Below are 9,278 nucleotides of genomic sequence, written 5' to 3'. Positions count from 1 at the left end.
AAGGCTCCAAAAGTGCTCTATGCAAGTTCGAATTCATGATGCAAAACAAAGCTGATGTTTGCCAGATTGAGGATACTTTTTGCTTTCAGAGATCAGTCATAAAACCCAAGATCAAATGAGCAGTGAATGCATGCAAAGAAAAGTGTTTTAATATGTTTTGGTTTCCCTGACATTTTCTCACAGCTGCATAATTAATGGTGACAAATAAGGTGATCATAAATAAGTTGAGGTATAGCTACAATATTCAAAAAAGTTGGCAAGTTACATGCTGTCATGCAGCTTTCCTAGTGAGTAGAAAGAAACAAATGACCTTGATGTGATTTGAACACACAACCTTCTGACCTGGAATCAGACACGCTACCATTGCGCCAGAAGGTCCTGGGTACTGGAATTTGTCTACTTCTCCAAAGGTAAGAAATGGACAGGTAATGTAAATCAGTGGTGTCAACATGGATATCCAATTCCAATTTCTCCACATCAAGTCAGGTCAAATAGGCCTACCTTTTCATCCAAACTACTTACAGCACTTAGTAGGATGGCATATTCTTCCAGAAGAACACATAGTACAAAATGCAACATGAACTAAAGGAAAAAACAAACAAACAATGAAATAAAAGGTCAATGACCCAAAGACACAATGTAGTGGCAGATGCATTAGTGGACAAAGGCTCCAAAAGTGCTCTATGCAAGTTCGAATTCATGATGCAAAACAAAGCAGATGTTTGCCAGATTGAGGATACTTTTTGCTTTCAGAGATCAGTCATAAAACCCAAGATCAATTGAGGAGTGAATGCATGCAAGGCAAAGTGTTTTAATATGTTTTGGTTTCCCTGACATTTTCTCACAGCTGCATAATTAATGGTGACAAATAATTTGATCATAAATAAATTGAGGTATAGCTACAATATTCAACAAAGTTGGCAAGTTACATGCTGTCATGCAGCTTTCCTAGTGAGTAGAAAGAAACAAATGACCTTGATGTGATTTGAACACACAACCTTCTGATCTGGAGTCAGACGCTCTTCCTTTGCACCACAAGATCCTGCAAATCAGCCTGTTAGTAAATTATGCCTAGAGGAGGTAGATCTTTTATTTCCCAAACTCTGATATCTTATTTGAATGACCAATGTAACATTCCATTCCAGAATTTTACTTTCCTTTATTACCCTCATCTCCCTCAATGTTCAAAAATTCAAGAATAGCATTAGGGAGAGGGAAGGAAGAATCAAAGGGAGGCGAACGTCAGGCAGAATCTCTGAGCTCTCTGCTTTCTTCAGAGCCTCAGCCACCTATGCAGGTTGCTGTTTTAGGAACTGCCGAATCTGTCGTCAAGCGATTTAAAGGCTCTACTGCTCTAGGTATTGCTGCTATCTCCTCTTTAGCATACACCCATGATGTAAGCAAATGGAGCACATACTGGCAGTGACTGGTATGCTACTGGACGTTTGGATTACAACCAAGCCATCTAGACTTTCTCAATAACCTTTGAGAAGTACTATGCCAGGGTTGATTGCAAATAACAGCACTCTGAATGAGTTGCAGGGCTCTGCTGGCACAGAGTACTAGGTGTACATGGAGCAAGTTGGTGTAGTCCGTTCTTCAGATAACACATGTAGCTGAGATCTACACATGTAGATGAGTGTCTTCTTTGGACAGAAAAGGGTGGATTTTCATTATGTTGCAGATGTGGAAACTACATGAACCACTCAAGGCAGCAATATGAGTAGAGAATGATATTTGCTAATCTTGTGGTAGCCCATGTTTGCGTGCATTGTCAGAGTGATCCAAGAGTCTTCTGGTGAAATTCTAAGGTCTTGAATTGGTGATGCAGCACCATGGACATGTAGAAGCTGATGTTGGTGAGATTTACATTCCAGTGATGATTTATTATGTTTACGAAAGACAGACATCTGAATGAGGACAGACTCTTCAAGAACTTTGGAAAGAAAAGATGGAGGTGACAGCAGGTGGTAGTTGCAGAGAGTTGCTAAACAACTCCTGAGTTATGAACAGCCAAAGATTCCTAACTTATTCACCGACAGAAATTTAAAAAGACTAATGCATCCATATGCAAGTTGCCCTGAGTTTTCCAATTTCAAGAATCTACTTAGATTTTAATCAACTTAAGCTTTTCAGTGGTGGACTTGTTTGCTGAAAACTTTCCCTTCCATTCGTTCTCAACATTATGGAGTGGGTCCCTCGTGCATTTGAATCAAAGTTCAAGAATCAAATTTTCTTTTCCATTTTATATCTGCTTGTTCTAATCATAACAGCATAACCAGACAAAGGATTAAACCTGGGCTGCAGTAGTTAGGTTCTCATAAACTTGCCACTAAACCAGAAGGAAGAGAGCCACAGTAGTGGTATTCCTCTACTTCTCCAAAGATGACAAATGGACACGTGATGTAAATCAGTGGTGTCAAAATGGCTATCCGAGTCCAATTTCTGCACATCAAGGCAGGTTAAGTAGGCCTACCTTTTCATCCAAAATACTTACAGCACTTAGTAGGATGGCATATTCATCCACAATAACCAATAGTGCAAATAGCAAAAGGAACTAACGGAAAATCAAGCACTAAAATAAAAGGCCAATGACCCAAAGACACAGTGTAGTGGAAGATGCATTAGTGGACAATAGCTCCAAAAGTGCCCTATGCCAGTTCTAATTCATGATACAAAACAAAGCTGATGTTTGCCATATTTAGGATACTTTTTAATGTCAGAGATCGCTCATATAAACCAAGATCGATTGAGGAGTGAATGCGGGCAAAGACATGGGTTTTTAACATGCATTGGTTTCATTGACTCCTCTCTCACAGCTGCATAATTATTGGAGAGGAATAAATTTATCTTAAATAAATTTAGCTAAAACTCTGTTATTCTAGATTGTAAACAATAATATCTGCAAATTACATGCGAGTCATGCAGCTTTCCTAGTGAATAGAAAGAAAGCTGTGACCTCGACGTGATTTGAACACGCAACCTTCTGATCTGGAGTCAGACACGCTACCGTTGCGCCACGAGGTCAAGGAAACACCATCACTGGTACACTGTAGCCAGTGGAGGTAGAGTTTGTATTTCACAAGATTGGACAGCTGAATGACCAGTGTAACATTCCATTCCAGAATTTTACTTTCCTTTATTACCCTCATCTCCCACAAAGTTCACAAATTCAAGAATAGCATTAGGGAGAGGGAAGGAAGAATCAAAGGGAGGCGAACGTCAGGCAGAATCTCTGAGCTCTCTGCTTTCTTCGGAGCCTCAGCCACCTATGCAGGTTGCTGTTTTAGGAACTGCCGAATCTGTCGTCAAGCGATTTAAAGGCTCTACTGCTCTAGGTATTGCTGCTATCTCCTCTTTAGCATACACCCATGATGTAAGCAAATGGAGCACATACTGGCAGTGACTGGTATGCTACTGGACGTTTGGATTACAACCAAGCCATCTAGACTTTCTCAATAACCTTTGAGAAGTACTATGCCAGGGTTGATTGCAAATAACAGCACTCTGAATGAGTTGCAGGGCTCTGCTGGCACAGAGTACTAGGTGTACATGGAGCAAGTTGGTGTAGTCCGTTCTTCAGATAACACATGTAGCTGAGATCTACACATGTAGCTGAGTGTCTTCTTTGGACAGAAAAGGGTGGATTTTCATTATGTTGCTGATGAGGAAACTGCATATACCACTCAAATCAGCAGTATGAGTAGAGAATGATATTTGGTAGTCCGCTTGTAGCCCATGTTTGCATGCATGGTCAGAGTGACCAAAGTGTCTTCTAGGGAGATCCTAAGCTTTTGAATTGGGGACGCATCTCCATGGACATGTAGAAGCTGATGTTGGCGAGATTTACATTCCAGTGATGATTCATTCTGTTTAAGAAAGACAGACATCTGATTGAAGACAGACTCTCCAAGAACTTTTGAAAGAAAAGACAGAAGTGACAGCATTTGGTAGGTGCAGAGAGTTGCTAAACAGCTCCTGAGTTGACAACAGAGAAAGATTCCTAACTAGTTCACAAAGAGACATTTAAAAAGACTTATCCCTCTGTGTGCAAGCTGCCTGGAGTTTTCCAATTTCAAGAATCCACTTAAATTTTAATCAATTTAAGTTTGTCAGTGGAGGATGTATTTGCTGATAACTTTCCCTTCCATTCGTTCTCAACATTATGGAGTGGGTCCCTCGGCTGTTTGTAGCAAAATGCAGGGATCAAATTTTTTTTCCATTTTAAAGCTGCTTGTTGCAATCATAAACGCATAACCAGAACAGGTATCAGACTTGGGCTGTAGGGAGTGAGGTTGTCGTATACATGCCACTAAGGCAGAAGGAAGAGGGCCAGGCTACTGGAATTTGTCTACTTCTCCAAAGGTAAGAAACGGACAGGTAATGTAAATCAGTGGTGTCAACATGGATATCCAAGTCCAATTTCTCCACATCAAGTCAGGTCAAATAGGCCTACCTTTTCATCCAAACTACTTACAGCACTTAGTAGGATGGCATATTCTTCCAGAAGAACACATAGTACAAAATGCAACATGAACTAAGGAAAAAACAAACAATAAAATAAAAGGTCAATGACCCAAAGACACAATGCAGTGGCAGATGCATTAGTGGACAAAGAATCCAAAAGTGCTCTATGCAAGTTCTAATTCATAATGCAAAACAAAGCTGATGTTTGCCATATTTAGGATACTTTTTAATGTCAGAGATCGCTCATATAAACCAAGATCGATTGAGGAGTGAATGCGGGCAAAGACATGGGTTTTTAACATGCATTGGTTTCATTGACTCCTCTCTCACAGCTGCATAATTATTGGAGAGGAATAAATTTATCTTAAATAAATTTAGCTAAAACTCTGTTATTCTAGATTGTAAACAATAATATCTGCAAATTACATGCGAGTCATGCAGCTTTCCTAGTGAATAGAAAGAAAGCTGTGACCTCGACGTGATTTGAACACGCAACCTTCTGATCTGGAGTCAGACACGCTACCGTTGCGCCACGAGGTCAAGGAAACACCATCACTGGTACACTGTAGCCAGTGGAGGTAGAGTTTGTATTTCACAAGATTGGACAGCTGAATGACCAGTGTAACATTCCATTCCAGAATTTTACTTTCCTTTATTACCCTCATCTCCCACAAAGTTCACAAATTCAAGACTAGCTTTAAGGAGAGGGATGGAAGAATCAAAGGGAGGCTAACGTCAGGCAGAATCTCTGAGCTCTCTGCTTTCTTCAGAGCCTCAGCCACCTATGCAGGTTGCTGTTTTAGGAACTGCCGAATCTGTCGTCAAGCGATTTAAAGGCTCTACTGCTCTAGGTATTGCTGCTATCTCCTCTTTAGCATACACCCATGATGTAAGCAAATGGAGCACATACTGGCAGTGACTGGTATGCTACTGGACGTTTGGATTACAACCAAGCCATCTAGACTTTCTCAATAACCTTTGAGAAGTACTATGCCAGGGTTGATTGCAAATAACAGCACTCTGAATGAGTTGCAGGGCTCTGCTGGCACAGAGTACTAGGTGTACATGGAGCAAGTTGGTGTAGTCCGTTCTTCAGATAACACATGTAGCTGAGATCTACACATGTAGCTGAGTGTCTTCTTTGGACAGAAAAGGGTGGATTTTCATTATGTTGCAGATGTGGAAACTACATGAACCACTCAAGGCAGCAATATGAGTAGAGAAATATATTTGCTAATCTTGTGGTAACCCACGTTTGCGTGCATTGTCAGAGTGATCCAAGTGTCTTCGGGCGAAATTCTAAGGTCTTGAATTGGTGATGCAGCACCATGGACATGTAGAAGCTGATGTTGGTGAGATTTACATTCCAGTGATGATTTATTCTGTTTACAAAAGACAGACATCTGAATGAGGACAGACTCTTCAAGAACTTTGGAAAGAAAAGATGGAGGTGACAGCAGGTGGTAGTTGCAGAGAGTTGCTAAACAACTCCTGAGTTATGAACAGCCAAAGATTCCTAACTTATTCACCGACAGAAATTTAAAAAGACTAATGCATCCATATGCAAGTTGCCCTGAGTTTTCCAATTTCAAGAATCTACTCAGATTTTATTCAACTTAAGCTTGTCAGTGGAGGACTTGTTTGCTGAAAACTTTCCCTTCCATTCTTTCTCAAAATTATGGGGTGGGACCCTCGGTTGTTTGTATCAAAATGCAAGAATCAAATTTTCTTTTCCATTTTATATCTGCTTGTTCTAATCATAACAGCATAACCAGACAAAGGATTAAACCTGGGCTGCAGTAGTTAGGTTCTCATAAACTTGCCACTAAACCAGAAGGAAGAGAGCCACAGTAGTGGTATTCCTCTACTTCTCCAAAGATGACAAATGGACACGTGATGTAAATCAGTGGTGTCAAAATGGCTATCCGAGTCCAATTTCTGCACATCAAGGCAGGTTAAGTAGGCCTACCTTTTCATCCAAAATACTTACAGCACTTAGTAGGATGGCATATTCATCCACAATAACCAATAGTGCAAATAGCAAAAGGAACTAACGGAAAATCAAGCACTAAAATAAAAGGCCAATGACCCAAAGACACAGTGTAGTGGAAGATGCATTAGTGGACAATAGCTCCAAAAGTGCCCTATGCCAGTTCTAATTCATGATACAAAACAAAGCTGATGTTTGCCATATTTAGGATACTTTTTGCTTTCAGAAATCAGTCATAAAACCCAAGATCAATTGAGGAGTGAATGCATGCAAAGAAAAGTGTTTTAATATGTTTTGGTTTCCCTGACATTTTCTCACAGCTGCATAATTAATGGTGACAAATAAGTTGATCATAAATAAATTGAGGTATAGCTACAATATTCAACAAAGTTGGCAAGTTACATGCTGTCATGCAGCTTTCCTAGTCAGTAGAAAGAAACAAATGACCTTGATGTGATTTGAACACAAAACCTTCTGATCTGGAGTCAGACGCACTTCCGTTGCGCCACAAGGTCCTGCAAATGCCCCTGTTAGTAAATTATGCCTAGAGGAGGTAGAGCTTTTATTTCCCAAGCTCTGATATCTTATTTGAATGACCAATGTAACATTCCATTCCAGAATTTTACTTTCCTTCATTACCCTCATCTCCCTCAATGTTCAAAAATTCAAGAATAGCATTAGGGAGAGGGAAGGAAGAATCAAAGGGAGGCGAACGTCAGGCAGAATCTCTGAGCTCTCTGCTTTCTTCGGAGCCTCAGCCACCTTTGAAGGTTGCTGTTTCAGGAACTGCCGAATCTGTCGTCAAGCGATTTAAAGGCTCTACTGCTAAAGGTATTGCTGCTATCTCCTCTTTAGCATACACCCATTACGTAAGCAAATGGAGCACATACTGGCAGTGACTGGTATGCTACTGGACGTTTGCATTACAACCAAGCCATCTAGACTTTCTCAATAACCTTTGAGAAGTACTATGCCAGGGTTGATTGCAAATAACAGCACTCTGAATGAGTTGCAGGGCTCTGCTGGCACAGAGTAGTAGGTGTACATGGAGCAAGTTGGTGTAGTCCATGCTTCAGATAACACATGTAGCTGAGATCTACACATGTAGCTGAATGTCTTCTTTGGACATAAAAGGGTGGATTTTCATTATGTTGCAGATGTGGAAACTACATGAACCACTCAAGGCAGCAATATGAGTAGAGAATGATATTTGCTAATCTGCTTGTAGCCCATGTTTGCATGCATGGTCAGAGTGACCAAAGTGTCTTCTAGGGAGATCCTAAGCTTTTGAATTGGGGACGCATCTCCATGGACATGTAGAAGCTGATGTTGGCGAGATTTACATTCCAGTGATGATTCATTCTGTTTAAGAAAGACAGACATCTGATTGAAGACAGACTCTCCAAGAACTTTTGAAAGAAAAGACAGAAGTGACAGCATTTGGTAGGTGCAGAGAGTTGCTAAACAGCTCCTGAGTTGACAACAGAGAAAGATTCCTAACTAGTTCACAAAGAGACATTTAAAAAGACTTATCCCTCTGTGTGCAAGCTGCCTGGAGTTTTCCAATTTCAAGAATCCACTTAAATTTTAATCAATTTAAGTTTGTCAGTGGAGGATGTATTTGCTGATAACTTTCCCTTCCATTCGTTCTCAACATTATGGAGTGGGTCCCTCGTGCATTTGAATCAAAGTTCAAGAATCAAATTTTCTTTTCCATTTTAAAGCTGCTTGTTGCAATCATAAACGCATAACCAGAACAGGTATCAGACTTGGGCTGTAGTAGTGAGGTTGTCGTATACATGCCACTAAGGCAGAAGGAAGAGGGCCAGGCTACTGGAATTTGTCTACTTCTCCAAAGGTAAGAAACGGACAGGTAATGTAAATCAGTGGTGTCAACATGGATATCCAAGTCCAATTTCTCCACATCAAGTCAGGTCAAATAGGCCTACCTTTTCATCCAAACTACTTACAGCACTTAGTAGGATGGCATATTCTTCCAGAAGAACACATAGTACAAAATGCAACATGAACTAAGGAAAAAACAAACAATAAAATAAAAGGTCAATGACCCAAAGACACAATGCAGTGGCAGATGCATTAGTGGACAAAGAATCCAAAAGTGCTCTATGCAAGTTCTAATTCATAATGCAAAACAAAGCTGATGTTTGCCTGATTCAGGATACTTTTTGCTGTCAAAGATCAGTCATAAAAACCAAGATCAATTGAGGAGGGAATGCGTGCAACGAGAAAGTGTTTTAATATGTTTTGGTTTCCCTGACATTTTCTCACAGCTGCATAATTAATGGTGACAAATAAGTTGATCATAAATAAATTGAGCTATAGCTACATTATTCAACAAAGTTGGCAAGTTACATGCTGTCATGCAGCTTTCCTAGTCAGTAGAAAGAAACAAATGACCTTGATGTGATTTGAACACACAACCTTCTGATCTGGAGTCAGACGCGCTTCCCTTGCGCCACAAGGTCCTGCAAATGCCCCTCTTAGTAAATTATGCCTAGAGGAGGTAGATCTTTTATTTCCCAAGCTCTGATATCTTATTTGAATGACCAATGTAACATTCCATTCCAGAATTTTACTTTCCTTTATTACCCTCATCTCCCTCAATGTTCAAAAATTCAAGAATAGCATTAGGGAGAGGGAAGGAAGAATCAAAGGGAGGCTAACGTCAGGCAGAATCTCTGAGCTCTCTGCTTTCTTCAGAGCCTCAGCCACCTATGCAGGTTGCTGTTTTAGGAACTGCCGAATCTGTCGTCAAGCGATTTAAAGGCTCTACTGCTCTAGGTATTGCTGCTATCTCCTC

General features: G+C 40.4%; 5 non-coding genes across 5 annotated transcripts; all 5 read right to left on the bottom strand.

Annotated features, from left to right (window-relative positions):
• Window positions 1–306: 306 nt before the first annotated feature.
• Window positions 307–378, bottom strand: trnaw-cca. Its single transcript has one exon. It is a non-coding gene; the product is annotated as a tRNA-Trp (tRNA).
• Window positions 379–2,955: 2,577 nt separating this feature from the next.
• Window positions 2,956–3,027, bottom strand: trnaw-cca. Its single transcript has one exon. It is a non-coding gene; the product is annotated as a tRNA-Trp (tRNA).
• Window positions 3,028–4,935: 1,908 nt separating this feature from the next.
• Window positions 4,936–5,007, bottom strand: trnaw-cca. The gene has a single exon. It is a non-coding gene; the product is annotated as a tRNA-Trp (tRNA).
• Window positions 5,008–6,900: 1,893 nt separating this feature from the next.
• On the bottom strand, window positions 6,901–6,972 carry trnaw-cca. The gene has a single exon. It is a non-coding gene; the product is annotated as a tRNA-Trp (tRNA).
• Window positions 6,973–8,871: 1,899 nt separating this feature from the next.
• trnaw-cca lies at window positions 8,872–8,943 on the bottom strand. Its single transcript has one exon. It is a non-coding gene; the product is annotated as a tRNA-Trp (tRNA).
• Between the last annotated feature and the right edge of the window lie 335 nt (window positions 8,944–9,278).

This window comes from Electrophorus electricus, chromosome 9, assembly GCF_013358815.1.
Source record: "Electrophorus electricus isolate fEleEle1 chromosome 9, fEleEle1.pri, whole genome shotgun sequence".
In the NCBI taxonomy this organism is placed as follows: domain Eukaryota; kingdom Metazoa; phylum Chordata; class Actinopteri; order Gymnotiformes; family Gymnotidae; genus Electrophorus; species Electrophorus electricus.
This window is presented reverse-complemented; position numbering and strand designations above follow the sequence as displayed.